General features: G+C 46.4%; 1 non-coding gene across 1 annotated transcript; it reads left to right on the top strand.

Moving 5' to 3' along the window:
* The first annotated feature begins 13,608 nt into the window (after positions 1-13,608).
* Positions 13,609-13,727, top strand: LOC145391770 (5S ribosomal RNA). The gene has a single exon (XR_013895899.1). It is a non-coding gene; the product is annotated as a 5S ribosomal RNA (ribosomal RNA).
* Positions 13,728-23,957: the final 10,230 nt, after the last annotated feature.

The following is a 23,957-nucleotide window of genomic DNA, read 5'->3' as shown; positions in this document are numbered from 1 at the left end:
ACATATACCCCATCCATACTCCCATTCTCTCACACTTTCTCCTCTCCATTTTGTTTCAGTTATTCCACATACATCCACTTTCGCACCCTCAAGCACCTGGACAATCTCTCTTTCACCTCATCATTCGCTCCTCTTACATTCCATGTACTCATTACCAAGTCCTTTGTCCGGTCCTGAGTCGTCATCGTTTGGTCAGTCCTTGTCCGAGGCTTCTTGTTTGTTTTTTTAGTTAGTTGTTTTCCGGGGAGGGGCACTAACCCTCCGCCAACCCTTTTAGTCGCCTTTTACGACAAGCAGGGATACTGGGGGAGTATTCTTGAAAACCCCCCTACCCCCAGGGGCGGTAGAGTACTCATACTGAAAGGGGTTGATGAAGCTGTATCATCCAGCTGTCTCTCCTGAGCTGAACAAAGTCGTCGGAATGAAGAATAAAATTATTTACGTCCTCATAGTGAAGAAAGTAACACGCTCATGTAGCAGCACTACGCTAACTTGTAATTGCCTTTTTTGTATCCTCATTGTATATATCAAGGTGTACATCATACGAATCATGCCAATATTGAATTTCAAAACCTTGGTTAATCGCCATAATGGTCTAGTAAATGAACCGTATACACATCCGCCGTCACCGAGAGCTAGCGAAAAGTGAGCTATGTTTTATCCCGCAATGGGGACGGTCGCCTATGGCGTATGGAAACAATGTCAAGTGTCGGTATTTGGCAAATATTAACTTTCAGAAAACAGAGGCAATGACAAGCTTCAAGAAAGCACTAACCTTACTCAAACAGACGATACGAATGTAGATATGAAAACCAATTCCACTGAACTTGTTATGCTGGTGTTTTTATGGCGACTTCTTGTCGTAAAAACACTAGCTACTGAAGCGGGGTCCTCTTTCTAGACCGGAAGTAAAGCACCAACAAAGGAACAGGACGTAAAAACCAGGCAGTATACCTTAACACATCTATTACCTTAATTCTAACCGTAACAATACACGTAGCGTGATATTTGAGATACAGGGGAACAGAGACACAGAATTTATATTCAGCACCACAAAATAGAGTTACACTTAGCACACACTACAATGTTCATACAGGGAGATCTTGAATTATCTATGGTATTGTTTATGTGTCACTTTTAGGCAGGATATATATATAGAATGGTTCACATAGGGAATAAACAAGATTGGGAGTCTGTATGGGAAAAATTACTCGTACTATAAATGAGGTAGGGTGCGGATAGCGACACTCGACATCGTCACCTTGTCACGGCGACATTCATACTCACGGTAAATCTGCAGTCGATGATGTTCTGTTAGTCGAGGTATTTTTACCATTAGTGTAGGTCTAGCTATTTGTCTCTGTAGGATTTAGTATAGGTTAGCGATTTGTCTGTTAGGTGATTAGATTTAGGGTCTTTAGATTAGTTTTCCTTTATAATATAAGGTATAAAAAATAAAAAAACAAGAAAAAAATAAAAAATAAAAATACAAAAAAAAAAATAAAAATAAATAAGATTAAAATTATTATATATATATATATATATATATATATATATATATATATATATATATATATATATATATATATATATATATATGTACGTTTGCATGAAAGTGTGTCTGTATGTATGCATGGAAGTGTGTGTGTGTGTGTGTGTGTGTGTGTGTGTGTGTGTGTGTGTGTGTGTGTTTATGCGAGGAAGAAGGAACCAAAGGCCATGAGCCCGCAGTAACAGTTCCCTCCAAGAGAAAAACAAAATACAATAGAGAGCCAAATTCAAGATCCGATCATTTTGAGATGCCTGGACACACTGCGTTTGAAAGACTGGAGATCATAGGCAGGAGGAAATACAGACAGAGGGAGACAGTTCCAGAGCTGACCTGTTGCATGAATGAAAGACTGGGAGTAACGGTTAACTCTTGCATTAGAGAGTTGGACAGAAAAGGGATGAGAGTTTGCTGCCAGACGGGTGCTACGCGCCCGTCGTAGAGGTGGAGGAATGCAAGCAGACAGTTCAGAGGAGCAGTGACCATTAAAGTAGCGATAGAAAAGAGATAAAGATGCAACAGTGCGGCGAAGAGACAGAGGTTGAAGGGAGTCAGTAAGAGGAGGAGAGTTAATGAGACGAAAAGCCTTTGACTCCACCCTATTGAGAAGAGCTGTATGTGGGGAGCCTCCCCACACATGAGAGTTGTACTCCACACAGGGGCGGATAAAACCCCTGTATAGAGTCAACAATTGTGCAGGGGTAAAGAAAGAGCGGAGTCGGCTTAGCACACCCAATCTCTTGGAAGCAGATTTTACAAGAGATGTAATATGATCTTTCCAAGATAAGTCCCGAGTAAATGAAACCCCAAGCATGTTCAAGGATGATGCAGGATTAATCTGAATATTATTAAACATTAGTGGGTATACCTGTGGAAGATTTTGTCGGGTTGATAGGTGTAAGAACTGAGTCTTAGAAGCATTAAAGACAACCATATTATTTTTACCCCAGTCAGAGATATGAGCCAAGTCAGACATTAGGTGTGCCATAGCCTCATCCCTTGTTTCTTGAAGTAACTGTTGAGATGGGCGTTGCGGGAACCGAATGGAAAGGTGAAGGGTGGAGTCATCAGCGTATGAGTGGATAGGGTTAGATGTACAGCTTAGAAGATCATTGATGAATAAAAGGAAGAGAGTTGGTGATAGGACAGAGCCCTGAGGAACACCACTGTTAATAGATCTAGGAGAAGAACGATGGCCGTCTACGACAGCAGCTATAGAACGACCAGAAAGGAAGCTAGCGATGTAGGTACAGATAGAAGGATAGAAACCGTAGGAGGGCAGTTTGGAAATTAAAGATTTGTGCCAGACTCGATCGAAAGCCTTTGAGATGTCAAGTGCAATGGCAAAGCTTTCGCCAAAGTCCCGAAAGGAGGATGACCATGAGTCTGAAAGGTAGGTGAGAAGATCGCCAGTGGAGCGTCCCTGACGGAACCCATACTGACGATCGGAAAGAAGGTTGTGATAGGAAAGATGCCTTAAATTTTTTTTTTTTTTTTTTTATGTTTGTATATATATGTATATATGTTTAAATGTATATACATATATATATATATACACGGCCTTAATAACCAGGGGCTTCGGCCCCAATGGTTGATAGGCCGGGAAAAAAAAAAAAAAATAAAAAAATAACGGTTTTGACAGGCCAGCGCACCCTCACCTCAGGTGTTCACAGAAAGTTCTCTTACATGGGGGGACTGGGATAATTACAATAAAGTTCATTCTCTGCCCTGCCAACACTGAGTTCTTGTGGGCTACTATCAACTACACTGTTCTTCACTTAGTCACTGTTCACTGTTCGTTTTCCCGACTTGTTCTTGGCACAGGGGGGGGAGTCACTGTTTTCCTATATCTCCTAGGTAACGTTCACTCTGGCTCACACTCGTAGGTAGGGTGCAGGGAGGCTCTCCCGTCTGGGGGCCTCGACCTGATAGGCGGCCCTCGTGCTGGGGCCGCGTCGGTGTGGTGCAGGGAGACCCTCTGGTCTGGGGGCCTCGACCTGATAGGTGACCCTCGGAACTGGGACCAAACAGCCGGAGTAGTCGGGCCTGTCGTCTTTGGCTCCGTGGAGTGAGGGAGCCTGGATCGCCTTCATCAGGAACTGGAGAGTCTGGCCTGGGTGTCCCGGGACAGCAGGCACCAAGGGGGAGAGGCGCCGTCAGGACTGGGCTGCGGCAGCGTCTCCTTCGGGGCTCGGGCAGGAACAAGGAACTCCCGGGCGTGGGCGGTAAGTCTGATATCGGGCCTTGCCGCCACTCTAGCGTCTCCTCTGGGGCTATATTCCCGAGTGGTGACGAAGGGCTTCCACAAGGGAAAGAGGCTGGAGAAGGACTCACGTCACTCGTGACCTCTCTAGTACGTCCTGAGGCTGGAGCCTTGGGTTGCCTTACCCTGGTACGTACTCTGGCTGTAGCCGTGGACTTGACCGGCGTACGAGGAACAACTGAAGGGCGTTAAAATGCCCGCCGTGCCCGCCGCAGGACCTCCCACCTCACCACCCCCCACACCACCACCGAGCCGCCACCCCACCACCACCCCGGGAGGACACACCGGTGAGGTTAGTGACCCCGGGCAAGAGGGTCATCGGGGCATCCCGGCCCTGAGCCCCTATTCCCCGCAAGTGCCCCAACCCCAGGTGTTCAGGGAAACCGAACTACTGTGCGGGCGGGGTAGTGATTGTCAGACCAGGGGTGGGACTGAAAAGAGTTCAGTCCCAGGTAACACCGTATTGACGGTCTTGTTACACCCTCTAGGGCAGGAGGCCCAAGGGCAGGAGGCCCAAGGCTACGGCCTAAAGAAAGAGAAAGTGATAGACATAGGCTACGGCCTAACAGAGTGTGTAGAGGGAAAAGTGACCCCAGGCTCCGGCCTTAACACACTGAGGAGAGAGAGTTGCCTGTGTGCATCCCTCTCCAGTTGCTCTTTGGCTACGGCCAGAATACGGTCCAGGGTAGAGAGACCCTGCTACCGTACGTGTAGCGCTACCCAATTACGGAAGCGGCATCTCGGGGTTGGTACCTTGCCGCAACGGACGGGCGAACCAGTTCACCCGTTAGTCGCTTTCCGTACGGGCAGACACTCGGCTCCGGCCGGGGCACGTACCAGGGTGGAGAATTCCCTGCAGGTAGGATCTGTCCGTATTGGAGAGAGTGCGGCTTCTGAGCCCCTCACTCCGGCTTGTCTCCTACTGCGGGAGGAACACCACGCCGGCGGTACCTTGCCACAGCGAAAGGGCGACCTCGATCACCCTATAGGTGTCCCCCGTACGCCGGGCAAGATCACTGCTACAGCCAAGGTGCACAATAGGGGAAGGAGAGCCCCGACTCAGACCTATAGACACACTCAAGGGACCACGAAGAGCGTGAGTCTCCCTTTAGCCTCTTTCCCTCTGGGGAGCCCTTCATCGCCATCCAGGCTTATAGGCCCGGAGGAGACACTAGAGTGGTGGCAAGGCCCGATAACGGACCTACCGCCCACACCCGGGAGTTCTTTGACCCTGCCGGAGCCCTGCAGGAGACGCTGCCGCAGCCCAGCCCTGACGGCGCCTCTCCCCTGAGCACCCGCAGTCCCAGGATGCCCAGGCCCTCCGCCGCAGTCTACAACGATGGAGATCCAGGCTCCCTCACTCCCCGGAGGCAGAGGAAGCAGGCCCGACTGCTCCGGCTGTTCGGCCCTAGTCCCGAGGGCCCCCAATCAGGTCGAGGCCCCCAGACCACAGGGCCTCCCTGCACCCCACCGGCGCGGCCCTAAGATAGGAGCCGCCCCTCAGGTCGAGGCCCCAGACAGGTGAGCCTCCCTGACAGTAAGTGAAACAGTGATCTAACAACCCAGGAAACAAGGGTAAGACGGTGACAGTGACAGTGATCCAGAGTACAGCGACAGTGCTTACACGGAAAATATATTAAACAGTGGCCTAACGGAAACTCATGGAATCAGGGTAAGAAGTGTCTATTGATAAATAATTCAGTCACCCCCCCCCGCATCAAGGAACCAGGGAGTTTTCTGTGAATCTAGAGGTAGGTGCGCGAGTGAGCCGAAAGGCAAGTGTATGTGTTCCCGCGACCTGGTGACAGTGTCGAGTGTCACTATCCGCACCCTACCTCTATTATGGTAATATCCCCGAAACAGACTCCCAATCTCAGTGATCTAAAGTGAACAGCCCCAGTTTATTATTATCTTGAAGTGACATAATAATTAATTCAAATGAACAACCCCAGTTGCATAATTTCCCTCCAGGTGACATTAAAGAATATCCGCGATCTCCCTGTGCCATAGTGTTAATATATATGTGATCATTCTGTGAAGCCGAGTGTAACCCTGTATCTCTGTTCCCCTATATGCTAAATATCATTGTATGTACACTGTAATGAGTAGGACCTAAGCAATAGATGTGATACGGTATACTGCCTATTTTTTATGCCCTGTTCCTTTGTTAGTGCATTACATCCGGTCTAGTAAAAGGACCCCGTTCCAGTGCTCGTGTTTTTACGAGAAGTTGCCCTAAAAACACAGCATTACACTGGTGGCAAGCGGTGGTTCTAGATCCGAGTAACGCGCGGAGGAACGCAGAAAGGGAACTTACAATGGCAGCCAAACCACACATCCAATTGCCGAGGTTCAACCCGGACCAGTGCGACATAGATGTATATTTAGACATGGTCAAACCCCTCCTGGACATAGGGTTCGACTCAGACAGGGAAAAGATCGCAGTCACACTACCTAACCTGGGTAAAATAATCACCACTGTCACTCCCAAAATCGCCTCGAGACTAAAATGGGATCAATTCAAACAAATTGTGAAACAGGCGGCGACACCATCTCTGGGCACAGTTGTAGCATTGTCGGAACTAGACGCCCTCACATACGACGGAATCCTCGATGACACCTTCATCCAGGCTAGGCGGCTCGTCACCGCAGCGTACCCGGGCACAGACGCAAAAACCCGGGAACAACTCATATTCCACAAACTCCTCAGGATCCTCCCCGATTTCATTAAAAACCACTTCATAATACATGAACCGACGGGAGACCTGGATAAACAAATCAACTTAATAAGGCGCCTTCTAACCGTCCACTCCTCCCCCAAACGCATCGGCATCATCAACCATTTCCCCACGGATCTCATCCCTGTAAATCCTTGGGAATTTACTCCTTGTTGCCCTGAGTGCCCAATCCACAACATTTGTGAGAAGCTAAAAGCTGCCCGGAGCAGCAAAACAAAACAAGAGCACCCACAAGCCTCCCCACCATACGCCGATTGCCCCAAGCCTCAAAGAAGAAAAGTGAAACGAGGAAGTCACAGAAGGCGCCCTCCCACTGCCCCCACATCTCACCGTAATGACAGGGGCCACCTCACATCTCCCCCAGTCGATGACGGGAAACCGTCATCTTCCCATTTCCTCTCCTCCCACTATCTCTTCTATTTTGCCCTCCCCTATTCCTACCACTATTCCTAACCCTCCCACCTCACACACCACTTTCTCCACTGCTACCGCCTCCCCCCTTCCTATTCCTCCCCAACACAAAGCCTGCCTCCCCCTTCGCAGGCCTCCTAGAACCCTTACCCCATCTTTCCCAAACCCACTTCCCAAAACTGCCTCCTCCTGTCTACTCCCTCCCACCTACCACCCCGCACCACCCACCACCACCACATCCCCGCCACTCATTTTTCCCACCTACACAGCCTCTCTTTCCTCGCTCACTTCCCCCACCCCACCCTCAACCTCACCATACCCACAAACCCCTTCCCCCACGTCACCCTTGCCTGACCCACCACCACCTTCCTCCGATTCTGATCCTTCACCAACCACCCCACCTCCTCCAACCCGCCACTCTCAATCACCGCCCGCTACGCCCGCCACCAACACCTTACAACCAGAAACAAAAATTGAGAGAGTGCTATGGCGCCACCACGACCGCCCACCTGTCAGAATCCGAGGGACCCACCACCTTCTCCGACTCCTACGCCAGACCAACCATCCATCCTCCCTCCGGCTCACTCTCAACCCCCATCAGGAGCCTAACACCTTCACCACCCACTGGGTCAGCCTCACCCAACACCTCACCCCGGCCTACCAGACTTCCACCTCCACCACCTACCACCTCCAGTCACGGGGCCGTGACTTCAACAACACGGAAGGTGGTAAAATGCCTGCCGTGCTCGCCGCAGGACCTCCCACCTCACCACCCCCCACACCACCACCGAGCCGCCATCCCACAACCACCCCGGGAGGACACACCGGTGAGGTTAGTGACCCCAGGCAAGAGGGTCATCAGGGCATCCTGGCCCTGAGCCCCTATTCCCCGCAAGTGCCCCAACCCCAGGTGTTCAGGGAAACCGAACTACTGTGCGGGCGGGGTAGTGATCGTCAGACCAGGGGTGGGACTGAAAAGAGTTCAGTCCCAGGTAACACCGTATTGACGGTCTTGTTACACCCTCTAGGGCAGGAGGCCCAAGGGCAGGAGGCCCAAGGTTACGACCTAAAGAAAGAGAAAGTGATAGACATAGGCTATGGCCTAACAGAGTGTGTAGAGGGAAAAGTGACCCCAGGCTCCGGCCTTAACACACTGAGGAGAGAGAGTTGCCTGTGTGCATCCCACTCCAGTTGCTCTTTGGCTACGGCCAGAATACGGTCCAGGGTAGAGAGACCCTGCTACCGTACGTGTAGCGCTACCCAATGGGGTGCTTTCAAAGCTAGTATTCCGCTAGATGGCTCCACTGTTGCAGTAAACACATTCCCCGCACTGTTTAAAAAGCATATTTTTCTTTGTTAAATATCTATACTGTTGTGTGAAAATGTGGATCATGGTAATGTCATATGCCGAAATATAAATAATACAAATAGAACACGTATATATAACGTAACGTGAAGTGTTTACATTTATCATAAACGGATATTAAAATATCATTGATGGCATGTGATGGTAACCCGTCCTTCCAGTGACCCTATATTATTTAATTTCTGCTACATTTAGTGCAAATTTGGTTCTTAATACATTGTCTGTTCAGACTGTAAAGTACGCCTAGTGGGTATCTAGACTCATCCAGTTTCTATGTGGGCAGAAATTTAATGTTGAGTAAATACTGGCATTCAACATTTTACTCGCTTCCTTCACGCATGCGCACCACAAGACAGTCCCGTGTTTAAGTTTTTCACGAGGGATGTCAAGTTTCCATGAAAAATCTTATTTTGATGGCGTGTAATGTCACGGATTCACTCAGAGTAGAAACAAGCTAAATTCATAACATTCGTCATTGGTTCGTAAGTGACTATGTACAGGCAGTGTGTTTCAGTGAGCGATACCTTTGTGTGATTGTCATTCCCACATATTGCCTCTCTAGCTGTTAACTAAGCTACGCCCATTTCTCATATCCCTGTATCCGACGTTGGTTACATTACTGTCGTAAATGGACACACCCACAAACACATATAGTTCAGTAATGTGAGTTCCTGACTGTTGAGCTGAGAGAGAGATACCTTCCCCTGCAGCTTCCTTGCACCATGAGTGAGTCATATATGTATCATTGTAGCTTTTTGTAAATAAAGTGTTAGTGAAGTTTTGTCTTTTTCTGTTGAGAACTAGTGGTTATTTTAATTTTTACATTTCACCAAGTGCCTACCAAATAAATACCTTAAGGTCATCTTATCATCAATATCTCACACACATTGCCCCCTCTTGGCAAGTCGCTAATGGTATAGTCATGTGAGAACTGTCTCCAGGCCACATGTCGACACACATATGTTTGTAAGATCTTCCACTGACTGAGTCAGTAGCTTGTGCACATACCAGTCCTCTTGACCTGGATGCAATCTCACTCGTGGTAGACATTTAAGAGGATGCAGTAGTATTTACTCATCATGTGTTCTCACGTTTGCATGTGTGTGTGTATATATAATATATATATATATATATATATATATATATATATATATATATATATATATATATACTGTATATATATATATATATATATATATATATATATATATATATATATACTGTATATATATATATATATATATATATATATATATATATATATACATATACATATATATATATATATATATATAAAATCGTGAATACTGAACTTGACTCCGTGTGAATCTTGCGGATCACTTGGAGGCGGTCTTGGCTTGTGTACCTTCCACAGTCGTCTGTCCTCGGTGAGACCGGGCAAAGAATGACGCGTAAACGATCTTGGTTTTGGGACGGTTCCTCAGACCGGATCATTTTTGATGGTGAATGCCAGTATTTACTCAACATTAAATTTCTGCCCACATAGAGACTGGATGAGTCAAGATACCCACTAGGCGTACTTTACACTCTGAATAAACTATGTATTTAGAATCTAACTTGCACTAAATGTAGCAGAAATTAAATAATATAGGACCACTGAAATGGCGGATTGCCATCACATGCCATCAGTGATATTTTAATTTCAGTTTATGGTAAATATAAACAATTCATGATACGTTATATATACGTGTTCTGTTTGTATTATTTATATTACGGCATATGACATTACTATGATTCACAATTTCACACAACAGTGTAAATATTTAACAAATAAAATTATGCTTTTTAAACAGCGCGGGAATGTGTTTACTGCTACAGTGGAGCCATCTGACGGAATACTAGGCTTTTCAGAAGCACCCCATTACGGAAGTGGCATCCCGGGGTCGGTACCTTGCCGTAACGGACGGGCGAACCAGTTCACCCGTTAGTCGCTCTCCGTACGGGCAGACACTCGGCTCCGGCCGGGGCACGTACCAGGGTGGAGAATTCCCTGCAGGTAGGATCTGTCCGTATTGGAGAGAGTGCGGCTTCTGAGCCCCTCACTCCGGCTTGTCTCCTACTGCGGGAGGAACACCACGCCGGCGGTACCTTGCCACAGCGAAAGGGCGACCTCGATCACCCTATAGGTGTCCCCCGTACGCCGGGCAAGATCACTGCTACAGCCAAGGTGCACAATAGGGGAAGGAGAGCCCCGACTCAGACCTATAGACACACTCAAGGGACCACGAAGAGCGTGAGTCTCCCTTTAGCCTCTTTCCCTCTGGGGAGCCCTTCATCGCCATCCAGGCTTATAGGCCCGGAGGAGACACTAGAGTGGTGGCAAGGCCCGATAACGAACCTACCGCCCACACCCGGGAGTTCTTTGACCCTGCCGGAGCCCTGCAGGAGACGCTGCCGCAGCCCAGCCCTGACGGCGCCTCTCCCCCTGAGCACCCGCAGTCCCAGGACGCCCAGGCCCGCTGCCACAGTCTACAACGACGGAGATCCAGGCTCCCTCACTCCCCGGAGGCAGAGGAAGCAGGCCCGACTGCTCCGGCTGTTCGGCCCTAGTCCCGAGGGCCCCCGATCAGGTCGAGGCCCCCAGACCACAGGGCCTCCCTGCACCCCACCGGCGCGGCCCTAAGATAGGAGCCGCCCCTCAGGTCGAGGCCCCAGACAGGTGAGCCTCCCTGACAGTAAGTGAAACAGTGATCTAACAACCCAGGAAACAAGGGTAAGACGGTGACAGTGACAGTGATCCAGAGTACAGTGACAGTGCTTACACGGAAAATATATTAAACAGTGGCCTAACGGAAACTCATGCAATCAGGGTATGAAGTGTCTATTGATAAATAATTCAGTCCCCCCCCCGCATCAAGGAACCAGGGAGTTTTCTGTGAATCTAGAGGTAGGTGCGCGAGTGAGCCGAAAGGCAAGTGTATGTGTTCCCGCGACCTGGTGACAGTGTCGAGTGTCACTATCCGCACCCTACCTCTATTATGGTAATATCCCCGAAACAGACTCCCAATCTCAGTGATCTAAAGTGAACAGCCCCAGTTTATTATTATCTTGAAGTGACATAATAATTAATTCAAACGAACAACCCCAGCTGCATAATTTCCCTCCAGGTGACATTAAAGAATATCCGCGATCTCCCTGTGCCATAGTGTTAATATATATGTGATCATTCTGTGAAGCCGAGTGTAACCCTGTATCTCTGTTCCCCTATATGCTAAATATCATTGTATGTACACTGTAATGAGTAGGACCTAAGCAATAGATGTGTTACGGTATACTGCCTATTTTTTATGCCCTGTTCCTTTGTTAGTGCATTACATCTGGTCTAGTAAAAGGACCCCGTTCCAGTGCTCGTGTTTTTACGACGAGAAGTCACCCTAAAAACACAGCATTACAGGCGTACTAGGTCGCTCCTTCCCCACCACGTCGGCGCGGTGTTGTTCCCATAGTAGGGGACAAGCCGGAGTGAGGGGCACAGAGGCCACACTCTCTCCAGTACGAACTGAAACTACCTCAGGGGCTTCTCTACCCTGGTACGTGCCCCGGCCGGAGCCGAGTGCCTACCTATTTTACTGAGAACAACTGAAGGGCGTACTAGGCCGCTCCTTCCCCGCCACGTATATAGACCGTCGGCGCGGTGTTGCTTCCGTAATAGGGAAGGGCTACACATACGGTAGCAGGGGCTCTTTATCCTGGTCCGTACTCTGGCTGTAGCCGGAAGCTGATCTGTCCGATCAGGAGCAACTGAAGGGCGTACTAGGCTGCTCCTTCCCCGCCACGTATATAGACCGTCGGCGCGGTGTTGTTCCTGAAGGGGAGAACAGCAAGAAAGGGATGCACTGGGGCAACTCCCTCTCTCTGGTGTACTAAGGCCGGAGCCTTGGGTCACCTTACCCTTTGTACACTTTGTTAGGCCATAGCCTTGGGTCACCTTACCCTTTGTACACTTTGTTAGGCCATAGCCTTGGGCCTCCTGTCCTAGAGGGTGTAACAAGGCCGTCAATACGGTGTTACCTGGGACTGAAACTTGTTCAGTCCCACCCCTATTCTGACGACAGTTGCTCCGCCCGCAATGTAGTTGCCTTTCCCTGATCACCTGGGGTTGGGGCAATTGCGGGGAACAAGGGCCCAGGATTCTAGTGTCCTGGTGACCCTCTTGATCGGGGTCACTAACCTCACCGTTGTGTCCTCCTGGGATGGTGGTGCGGTGGCGGCCCGGTGGTAGGGTGGGGGGTGGTGAGGTGGGAGGTCCGGCGGCGGGCACGGCGGACATTTTAGAACTCATCAGTAACACAACAAAATGACTGTGTGTGAGGGATTGCCGGATGGAAGCTCAATGTACGCATATACATAATTATTGCCAGTCAAAAGTTTTCATTCATGGGCATGATATTTTTTACCAACGAGTATTTTAGTGACTTTAATGGTCTATAATGTTGTTAACTCTTGTAAGTTTATCCAGACATATAGAATAGTCACAATAATTATGATACCTTTTAAGATCTGGACCGAAATAGGGCTCACCAGCTAGGTAGCAGACGACGCATTACCATTCTGAAGGCGACGAATGCGGGTGTTTCAATGTGGCGTACACGCCCGCTGCGGAGATAACCTTTCCATACTAGGCTATAGAGCTCAGTGATAGTGGCGCTATGTTTATACTTCTATATATTATAGCAAGGCCAATAAGAGGTATAGTGCTACTTTATGCTGCGATGTGGATTTCTTTTCATAGTACAGATTATACATTTGTAAATAAGTGGCTAAAATGTTTGTTGTTGTAAATGACTGACTGACTGAGTGAAATACGTATTGCGGTAAAGGTGTGAGTACACCAGAGTCGAAGTATAGACTGTGCAAGGAGTAAACTCGCTTATCCTGTTAGTTATGCTTCACCAACGTTTGTTTTTCCTCAAGCGTAATGGAAGAGGCTTACTCAAGACTACCCAAATTCATTTATTTTTGCATTTACAGATTAATTGACCGGGATATTTATTTTCGTAAATTCATACATAATACATAATCAGGAGAGAATGAAATTTGAGGTGAAACGTTCATTTTCCACCCCAGAAATAACCAGATAAATACGGTATAAAAGATAATGAGGGAGAGGAAGAACTGCTTTGGTTAAGTGCTTCTGTTTTAGTAAAACGCATGTTTACGTATATTATACCTACGAAAAGTATGTTACTATTTCCCTTTGCTGAAGGAACGTGTGGCAAGACCCACCACATCTTTTTGTTGTACGGTAAATGCACAAGCTTGTAACGGCCATGCCACGTTGAGTACACCGCTTCCCATCCGATCAGCGAAGTTAAGCAACGTTGGGTCTGGTTAGTACTTGGATGGGTGACCGCCTGGGAACACCAGATGCCGTTGGCATCCCTACGTCAAGTGGGGTTGGTGGAGGATTAGTGCCCCTCCCTGTAAAACAATTAACTCTAAGCCATTGGCTACCCCATTTGGGATACATGGCGTCTGGCAATGGATGGATGGATTGTAACCACTGATTATGTACTGTATAACTGTGTTTTCTTGAAGGGTGTGTGTTGCTGGACCCAACACTTCCTTTTGTTTTATTTGTACGCTATATACCTTTACAACAATATACCTTTTGGCTTTTAATCAATCAGAGGACGCCCTCGCTCCCCTACTTCGTGGCGCGAAGGGCAAAGCAACCTCGACTTAAATTTAAAAACTGAATGGGCAGGTACTACGGGAGGTATTACAGCCGCCATCTTTCTACTAAAATATTGTAATTTTTGCGGATTCTTTCCAGTTATTTCATTGGCTTTAGTAATGTATTTACATATTCAAAAATTAAACCTTTCACTACTATATTAAAAACTACTTTCGTAAGGATTTAACCTACTATAAAGTTTATGAGTTACAATGAAGCAGTATATCAAGAAGGAGAATGGTATCAGTCAGCACAGTAATTGTTGTGAATGGTTGGCGATCAAAACAATCATTGCTGTCTGCTGAAGATAAAAGTAAGACTGTGCATTAGAAGGATATTATCAGCACCTATAAATTTATTAATTTATGAAGAATTTGTACTGTAGGTAAACACTCCTTACCGTAAATAGTAAAAGAGCCTAACCAAATCAGTTCTTTTTCCTGATAATGTTATATTTTTCTTATTATTTTTTGTGTGGTTCACTGAAAGCAGTGATGAGAAATAGGGAGGTGAGTATGGAAGTTAAGAAGTTACTGCATAATAGTATTGTGATCCCTACCCTGATGTATGTAAGCGAGGCATGTGCTGTCACCTTGCTAGAGGGGAACAAGTCAAGAATGAGTGCAGTCATTTGCAGTGGAAATGAGTTACTTGAGAGGAGCATGTGGAGTGACGTGGAGGGACAGGTTGACGAATGAAGAAGTGAAAGAACGTTGTGGGGTGGATGTGGATGTGGTTGAGAAAATTAGGAGAAATACACTGAGGTGGTTTGGACATGTGGAGAAAATGGAGAATGAAAGACAGACTAAGAGGGTGTATGTATAGTCGTTCTATTTTATGAGGGCAGTTTGGGTGGGGCGCTCTGGGACCTCACTCTGTTAGCTCTGTTGCCACATCGTCGCCACACACATGCTCTATCTCTCTCTCTCTCTCTCTCTCTCATGTTTACATTAACTACTACTAATTTCATTTTCTTTATTTTTTCTCTTGTTTCGACTTTTTTTCCACACCACCCCTGAGGTAAAAGTCTATAGGTGCGTGTTATTTTATAGAGATTTCCCCAGGAGGCCTAATCCTCTTTCTGATGTGTTAATCAGAAAAATCATCATCTGAACTTTCTGATAAGTGGATAATGAGTGAATCCGCAAACTGGTCCACTGCTCTATCATTCCGTCCATCCTCTTCCAGAAACTGCTCGGCATGCTTCACTGCCTGCATCCAGTTTTGTGGTGTGACTGTACTTAAACCTTCTTTAACAAGAAGCTTTAGATCTGCCATTTTAAAATTGTTCTTCTTGGCTACATATCTCTTTACCTGAGCCCAAATTAATTCAGTTGGGTTGTACTGGCAATGGTATGGAGGTAACCTTACAACCCTATGTCCTGCATCTTTGGCAATTGTATCAATCAGATATTTTTTGCTGGTGTTGCAAAATTTCTTTGCAAGCTCATAGAGTTCTGCTTTCAATAAATCATCTCTGGGCTGAACTCCCTTATTTATGAGCCAGTCCCTTATTTCAGCTTTTTTCCATGATGAGCTTGGCAATCTCTCAGGCTGCACAGAATGGTATGGAGCGTTGTCCATCACAATAACAGAGTTGGGTGGAATGTTAGGTAACAACTGGTTCCTAAACCAGTTTTCAAATACTGCAGCATTCATCTGGCAGTGATAGTTGCCGTCGTTTTTTGCTTGAAAAACTAATTCAGCACTCTCCACAAATCCATCCTTCATTCCTGCATGGAGAATGATTAGACGGCTTCCTTTTCCAGTGGGTGGCTTTATTCCTTTTGCATGTTGGGCTGCAGTGTCTGTCCAACATTTGTCCACAGTGTAGTTTTGGTTCACTCAAGTTTCGTCTAGATAAACAACCATCTGGAATGACTGCTTGAGCTGCCGCATTTCTCTAAAAAATCTAGACCGAGCTACAACAACATCACTCCTTTCCATAGGAATTTCCGGCCATCAATCTTTGCAAATCTGAATCCTATTTGGAAGAGAACCTTCCGAAGGGACTCAATGCAACCATTAAAAGCGATTTTTTCTCTGAGTTCTTCCCTTATTTTATGCAAGGTAGGGATTTCATTCCTCTCATAGAATCCTAAAACGGTTCCTCTGAGCACACACTTGTCAAAATCATCGAAATTGGTTACAGTTGAAGGGTGATTTTTTGTTGATGAAGAGAATGCAGGCTCTTCTGGTACATTCTATGTGCTACAAGCTGTATTTAATTTTGAGCAAATTCTTAGCACTGTTCTTTCGCTGATGTTGGTGGCTTTCGCTGTTCGAGCAACTGCTTTTGAGGGGTCTATTAATGGTCCATTGTTTGCCTTTTCATCTAAGAAATACTTGTTTACATTGTAAATAACTTCTTTGGCTTGACTGTGGAGAACACGAGAGCGGGATGATGGGCAAGCCTCCATGGCGGGAGACTGACCGAGTATGACCCGCTCACGCAGGGCTATCCCTCGTGTCACCACCTGACAACGTCGCAAAAGCAACCCTGACAAGTCTTATGAGATTTATACTAAACTATTGCTTTTTTGTTGAATTACATCTATACAGAGTGTTTAAAATTCGTTTATAAGTAGTTACTAGCTTAAAATAGGAGAGTGAGAGAGAGAGAGAGAGGTGAGCACAAATAATTACACGTGTGTCGGCGGCGATGTGGCAACAGAGCTAAGTGTGAGGTCCCAAATCGCCCCACCCAAACTGCCTTCATAAAACAGAACGACTGTAGGTGAAGTGGAGGGAGGGAGAGGGAGGGGAAGACCGAGGATGAGGTGGAGGGATGGACTTGAGAGATATATGAGGGAGGGGGGGAGTGAGTTGGGGGGGGAGGGCAGTCAAGTGGTGGGTGACAGAGCAACTTGGAGGCATTTTGTCTGCGGCCACCCTTTGCGGGATTAGGGTGTCAGGCTATGGGTAGATAAATAGATAGTTAATAAATATTTCTTGTTAAATCTCTTTTCCCCTTTGTTTTTAGGTATTGCACTGTGACAACTCATTTGATTCATCAGCGTAATGGCAGGAGGGACTGTCCTAACCTAAGTATTTAATTAAACCTAGCCTAACTGTACCTAATAATTTAACCAAACAAACCTAATGTCCAGTTGGGAAAGTAGGTAACGAATTCCACCTTTGAGTATGTTGAGTTTCTTCCTTTACACCGGAAACAATCATAGGTATGGCTTAACCCGTCATGTCCCGAGCTATTTCGCACCTCCGACACCCCCCAATCCCGAGGTATTTTCGAAAATTTTTTTTTTTGGCTAAAACCTCCGCTTTTGATGAGAAGCATCGAAAATTCATAGAGAAATCACTCACCTGGGGTTTAAAATACTCGATCCAGGTAGCAGTACCAGCTTACCTTACTGGGTTTTCTAACAGGCTGGCACCAAAGAAAACAAGTTCTGTGGGAGGGTAACTATTTCACACCACTCATAAACGGTATTTATTTATTTACTTGGTATGAATTTATATGTAGTACAAGAGTATATTGGTTTTCAAACAGTAATATAGGCATTATAAGCATTGTTTCACTCACTAACTCATCACCATACCTGACCTTTTTTTGCCACATTACCTGATCATCATTTCTGACTGTTTATTCCTCTAATGCTGTGTAAACTTTGTCCTCCACATTGTCATCGATTGGGGAATCACTCTGGCCCTGAATGTCTTTATTGGCCAGGTCACTGGTAACAGGTGAATTGCCGAGACAATGGCATGCAGGGGGGGGGGTTATGTGGTGTAAGGCATTGTCCCTGCTTGGCATCTTGTAGAGGAATAGAGGAAGGTGTCCCGTGTATACATACGAAAAATCACGCGCGAAAATAGAAAATTGTGCAAATTATGAACCTTGCAATTGCGCAACGTACCAGTACGTCGTCGGGACTGGCAAATGCAAAATGTTGCAACGCATCCATATGTCAGCGGGACGTCTCGGGTTAAGAAATGTGATGATAATAAAGAGGGAAATTTTTCAGCAGAAAAAGGTCATTTACTACCCTGAAAATGGTCAGAAAAATACAGAAAATACTATTGCCAGACGCCATAATCCCGTAAGGGGTGGCCATTTGACTTTGAATTATTTATTTTGCGGGGAGGGGCACTAACCCTCCACCAACCCACTTGTTGACACATAGGAGGCATGTATGGTTTGGTTATATGGTTACCACCCAGCAATGTAAATGGTTTCTTGGCTTATAGGAAACCATTTGGCTTGTCACTTAATGTAACACCACCTGTAAAGGAAAGAAAAGCATTAAGAAGTGACAGGAAAGATGGGAGAAATAGGAAGAGAGGAGGGCAGGCACAGAAAAAGAATGATAGAGGTTAAGGAAGAAGTAGGCAGCACTACATCAAGTGAGTGGATGATGGTCGCCACCACCAACCACTCGATGCTTGAATTATTACTTACAGAAAATACACAGGAGGAATATGAATTGAACTGGTAACGTCTTTCTGCTGCATAAAGTAAAGTGTACATTTTCCTTTGATACAACATCGAAATTAGGAGATATAATTTTACCAATTGTTATACCTTGGAGCATGACTATGGCAATCATCTGGTACTGTATGACACTGTGCTGATTTGTTAGTTAGGTGTGGATGAGTTTGAGGAAGCATCAGTCAGTTTTGTCAAGAAACGTTCAGCAGAGAACTTAATCTAAAATTACATTTAGCCATAAGTTAGCATATCTAACCTTATTACTCAATTCGTATGGGCTGTGTGTTTTCAGATAACTAGAATATTGGTATCTATCTATAACCAGATGCCATAATCCCTTAGGGGGTAGCCATTGACTCTGAGTTAGTTGCTTTACGGGGAGGGGCACTAACCCTCAACCATCCCATTAGTTCCCACATAGGGAACATGCTTAGGTTGGTTATGCGGTTACCACTCAGTATTGTAAATGGTTTTCTGGCTTACATGAAGACATTACACTTGTCACTCAATGTAAATTCACCTGAAAAGGAAAGAAAAGTAATAAAAAATGACAGAAAAGATGGGAGAAATAGGAAGAGAGGAGGATAGACACAGAAAAAGAATGGTATAGGCGAAGGAAGAAGTAGGCAGCATTACACTATATTGTATGTCTGTTAATATGGCCATCATTATTTTTTGGTAAAAATTTATCGTTCGGGCGCGCCAACTGCAACTGCCTTTTTACACTCTCATGATCTTCAGGAAGGTACTTTGAGTAGAGCATGCAGCACAGATAGTTATCTGGCCTTGTTATATCTGCTACAGAAAGTGTAGGAAAAATAAAATAGAACTGTTTTGGGGTATTTAATGAAACAGGAAATTCATATGGCACCTGCATATTTATCAATTGGAGGCATTGATTAATTATCTATGGTCTTGCTGGCAGGTCATCAGTGCATCAAATATTCAAATCAATAGGAAACTTAGTTATCTAGTCTAACTTAGCATATCCTACTTCAGCTTAACCTAACAGAGGGCTTTGACCATCAGACCTCCCTGGTTTCAACTGCCTAGGACAGCCACTTGACCAAACCAACAAATTGTCTGGACCTGCTGACTCACTTCTTCTTCATTTCTGTAACATTTGCGGCCTTGCCTCTAATTTTCTCGCAGTTGAGCACCACCTCTCCTCCTCTAAAAGTCACCTTCTGTTCATAACTGAGACTCAGCTGTCTGAGGAAACTGATAGCAAACTTCTCTGTATCCTCCTACTTTCACTATACTCATTTCAAAGCCAAAGGTGGCTGTTGTGTATGTGGACCGTACGCATGCTCTCGTGTTCCTGGATTTGATTCTTCTAAATTCTCTACTCTCTGGCTTCAGCTTTCCTGTCATTCTCTGACTAAATATATCTGTGCTCTTTACTTATCCCCTAATATTACTGACTGTTTCGACTATCTTACCGGTACATCTACAATGGAACACATCCAATCTGTTTCTTCTTTCTCTGAAACCTCAATTCTAGGAGAGTTCAATGTTCACCACCTCCTTTGGCTTTCCTCTCCTTTCACTGATGTACCTGGTGAACAAGCCTAAATCTTTTCTATCCTCAGTGACCTAGAGCACCTTGTACAGCACCCTACCCTTATCCCTGACAGCCTTGGAGAGAGTTCCAATATATTTGACTTCTTCCTTACGGCAAAGTCTTCTGCATACGCTGTTAATCTTTCCTCTCCATTGGGCTCCTCCGATCACAACCTTTTTACCTTAACCTGCCCTATCGCTCTAGTACGGCCTGAGGATGCTCCAAAGAAACATCTGTTGTGGCACTTTGGAGCTGCTGATTGGGAAGCCATCAGGCAGTACAGTACTTCTTTGATTATTCCCTGGAATGATTATTGCTTTTCTGACTGGGAACCATCTGAGTGTGCCTTGCGCATTACATTGGTTATTCTGTTGGGCATGAAAGCATACATTCCTTTCTCATATCCTCTGACTAATGCAAGAAAGCCTTGGTTTGATCACACTTGTTCTAATGCTGTCCGCAACAAGGAGAGGGCCTAGAAAAGGTACCGGAGCCAACCCACCCCTGAATCATATCTTTTTTATGTTTCTGCCCAGATTCATGCTACTGTAAGTCTGTTCTTCACTCTGGTAAAAAATAATTTCATCCGTACTTAATGCTCTCATCTTTCCAACTCAAATTCTTCTTGCTTCTTCTGGCACCTTGCCAGAAACCTTTCTAACAACTTTACCTCATCATCCATCCCTCCTCTTTTCTACTCTGATGGTTCTGTAGCTATACCGGTATATATTCCACTGATAAAGTAGATCTCTTCGCTCAGACTTTCTCCTCCAGTTCCACTTTAGACGATTCCGGTGCTGTTCCTCCATCACTTTCCCCCTCTGACTTCCTCCTGGCTGACATTAAAATTCTTCAACAGATGTATTTACTGCCTTCACTGGCCTCAATACTTACAAGGCATGTGGGCCTGATGGGGTCCCTTCTGTTGTCCTCAAGAACTGTGCTTCCGTGCTTACACCCTGCCTAGGTAAATTCTTTCACCTTTGTCTATCAGTTTGTACCTTTCCTTCTTGCTGGATGTTTGCTGTCATTCAACCAGTCCCAAAGAAAGGTGACCATTCCCAACCCTCTAACTATTGCCCAGTTGCTTTAACATTCTGTGTATCAAAAGTTTTTGAGTCTATTCTTAGAAAAAAAAAGTTTTAAAGGATCTTTCCTGTTGATTGAAGTCCTGTATGCAATGGGGGGCAATCACAGGGTTGAAGGATAGGTAATCTTCCTGCTGTAGAATCTTTATTTCCCTAGGAGATAGATAAAGAAGTGGAGAGGTGAGGTGAGGCGTACACGTGCCTCGAAGTGGAAGAAGCTCTCTCTCTGTTCGCGCAGGCGCATAGAGTGCCCAGCTGGCCAAGTTACATATCACGATGGCGACTGCGCGGCACATTTGAATAGGCAAATTGGCATGGGTAAATGTTACATTGACATGGGTACATTTTATACATCCACACCTCCCCTTCCCTTTGCGTTCGAAGAAGTCGAACGGCTGAAAAGTAACATACATAGAAAATATATATGTGAAACATCCCCGTAATTCATAAAATAAAATATGCAACTCAGCAATATACAAGTGACTGCAACATGTTAAAGTAGATACAATCCCACAGGTAATCAATACATGGTAACAAGCAATGTATGAAAATCCTACAAGTGTCTACAAAGTGTGTACATTTTAAGCAAACATACAGGGACTTCTTATGGGCAGTGTACACTGTGTTAGGACTTATTTAGCCTTGGAGATCTACGTGGGGTCTTGGGAGGAGAAACTGAATTGGACTTTTCGATGTCTGTCTGTAAATTAGACTTTTCCATGTCATGACAAGGGACCACAGGGATGTTAGGTGTAGTGTCAGAGTGTGGGTCGGGCACTGGATATAAGAATCTGCGGTTTCGACGTAGCACTCGGCCACTTGGAAGCCTAACCTCGTATTCCCTGGAGCGAGCACCACCCATAACGATGGCGACCTTATCCCACCGGCGTGAAGTGGGGTCCTGAACGCGAACATGTTGACCCATAGCCAGCCCGGGGAGATCACGGGCGTGTTGATTGTAGTGCTTCTTGACCTGGGCGGCTCTGGAGGCGACCCGTCTGTCCCAGTCGTCTGCCAAGTCCTTCCAGTCACTCTTGAAGGACTGCGGATGAGCAGGTACACAGCTGCGGAGGTTATGACCAAATAGAACTTGAGCAGGTGAGTAGCCAGTGTGGTTGGGGACATTCCTCAGTTCCATGAGTCCCCGGTCGAAGGCTTCACAATTTATGTTACCAGACGGTGCTGTTGCCATGATAAGCCTCTTGACGGCCTTAACAGCAGCCTCGGCGTGGCCATTCGACTGCGGGTAATGAGGCGATGACATGAAGTGCTGGGTCCCCCATCTACGAGTGAAATCAGCAAACTCACTGCTCGAAAAAGGTGGTCCTCCATCTGTGCGTAACCGAAGAGGTACCCCCACCTCTCGAAAGTAGCTGCAGAAGTATCGGATTGTGGAGGAGGCGGTGGTGTCACTCTTGCAAGGGATGACAGCTGGCCAGTTCGACAGTTGGTCGACAATCACTAGGAAATGTTTCCCAGCAACTTGAAAGAAATCAGCGGAGACTGACTCGAAGGGCCTGGTGGGCTTATCATCGTTGAGGAGCGGTTCCTGCTGCTGTGAAGGGCGTAGAAGCTGGCACGACTCACAGGCGGCGACAGTATTGGTGATATCAGACTCAATGCCAGGCCAGAATACCGTCTGGCGTGACCGTCGCTTGGTAGCCTCGACTCCTCGATGACTGTCATGTAGCCGTGCGAGAGTCTTGCGACGAAGAGCAGCAGGAATGACGATCCGAGCACCTAGTAGTATGAGTGATCCGTCAACAGAGAGGGAGTCTCGGAGTTTCCAATAAGGCAGCAAGGATGTATGTAGAGAATACCTGTTAGCAGGAAATCCAGCCAATATGCAGTCACGTAAGCGAATGTAGTCAGGGTCCTGTTGGGCTGCATTTGCTAACTCCTGTAGGTGACGGTCAGCTTCGATCCGCTGGGCGTCGTCCTCTTGATATGCCGCAGAAGTTATGACGGACCGTAGATGTGCCGTAGTAGAAGTGGAGTCCGATGTATCCTCAGGTGTAGGTCGGCTGACAGGTGCGCGTGAGAAGGCATCTGGGATGCGGAGTGTCTTACCAGCACGCCATACGGCTCTGAAGGTGAAGTGGGACATGCGCTCTCGTAATCTCTGTAATCAAGGGTTCTCAATCATGTCCAAGGTGTACGAGTTCAGAATCGGTACTAGTGGATGATGGTCAGTGTGAACTGTGAAAGACTGGAGCCCTGTAAGATAGAGGCAGCACTTCTGAAGAGCCCAGCTGACTGCCAACATTTCCAACTCTATGGTGGCGTATCTTGTCTCGGCGTCTGCCAAAAAACGGGAGCCACACTGGACGAGGCGAAGTTGACTGGAACCATGATCCTGCAGTAGGGCGTAACCTATACCATACAGGCGAGATGCATCGGTCTGGAGATATGTAGGTAGTCCTGGGTCGAATGCTGCGAGGATGGGTGGACTGGACAAGGCTTTCTTGACTTGCTTGAATGCCAAGTCGTGATCTGGAGTCCACGTAAATGAGTGAGATGGGCTCAAGAGAGGTATAAGTGGCTTGGCAGTTTTGGCGATTTCGGGTGTAAACTCAGATAACTGATTCACCAACCCCATAAATGAGCGTAAATCGGTGAGGTTAGCAGGTGTAGGGAAGTCCCGAAGAGCTGCGACACGTTCTGGGTCGGCGGCGATTCCTTTGTCCGAAAGAATGTATCCACAGAAGTTGACCTTAGTGGCTGCCACGATAAATTTATCCCTGTTGAGAGTGATACCGTGTGAGCGGCAGCGTGTGAGTAGCTCCTGAATCCTCTTGTAATGTGACAGAAGATCATCGTCAAACAGCAA

Source organism: Coenobita brevimanus, chromosome 19, assembly GCF_032717465.1.
Source record: "Coenobita brevimanus isolate Jiangsu-jjx chromosome 19, ASM3271746v2, whole genome shotgun sequence".
Lineage (NCBI taxonomy): Eukaryota > Metazoa > Arthropoda > Malacostraca > Decapoda > Coenobitidae > Coenobita > Coenobita brevimanus.
This window is presented reverse-complemented; position numbering and strand designations above follow the sequence as displayed.